We start from the raw sequence: 1,089 nt of genomic DNA, 5'->3' as shown, positions 1-1,089 counted from the left end.
AAAGCTTTTATTGGGTTGATTCTAAAACAGCTTATTTGACCATTTTAAAAGGTGAACAGAAACTAAACAGAGAATAAATAAATAAATGAAACATGAACCAACCTGAGCTCTCTGAGCCACGATCAAAGACGCACCTGTACAATATCTCATAATAAGGTGCTGTTTATTTATTTATTCCACTATTCACATCTGGCCCCGCCCCCTGCTCCTGATACGTAGGATCGGTTCTGTAATACTGACCTCGGCCTCCTGGAGACCAGGGTTCTGTCCCAAACCCGACTCYGCCCTCTGACCCCGGGTATTGAGGGTTTTCTCCATACYAAKTCCTCATCACTCTGGACCAGTTTGGACCCAATTGGGTCAAACCCATTTCGCCCACAGATGGTTCTGATGCTGCTAAATGAAAAACATAAAAGCACCGAGACAAATGTAGACTGATTTAATCTAAATCAATTCAAAATGATTATGATTTTGTATTTTTAACAGCATTATTGATTATTAAATGTTTAATTTGATTCTATACGGTCYATTTAAGTTACGGTGCATTCAGTTTGTTCTGRGAAGTCTGGATTTTTCAGTTTCAACTGAAACTCGACAACAGAACTGCTAAAGTTGKAACTGGGTCTCAGATACTCAGAGGTCATTTCAAAATGGCTGCCAGTATGAAAAACTCAAGACCYRTTTTCTAAAGGTTTGTCCACAAAAGCAGCTGCTTTAATTAGATACCAAAGCATCATAAAAAGAAAATAAAATGTTTATTTTTGCAGCTGTCACTGCTTTCCATGTGCGTGCGGCCATCTTTGAACTCGAACGCACCATGAAACCCAGTTCACCAAAGACCAGAACCATGTCTGTTTATCACCGCTTTCATTAAATAAAGTCATCTTAATAAATCAGAGAATCATCTAAAAACTGTTATTTGTGTAAGAAATGAAACTCATATTTATTACACACACAGTGACATTTCTAGCTTCTATTTCTGTTCGTTTTGATGCAGGAATTCAAACGGAGCCCAGAGCAGACGGTCTACACCCGCTCAGCAGGAATAATGTTCTGCATTAAGTTCTACACTGTAAAAAGTATTTTGTC

Source organism: Poecilia reticulata, linkage group LG14, assembly GCF_000633615.1.
Source record: "Poecilia reticulata strain Guanapo linkage group LG14, Guppy_female_1.0+MT, whole genome shotgun sequence".
Lineage (NCBI taxonomy): Eukaryota > Metazoa > Chordata > Actinopteri > Cyprinodontiformes > Poeciliidae > Poecilia > Poecilia reticulata.
This window is presented reverse-complemented; position numbering follows the sequence as displayed.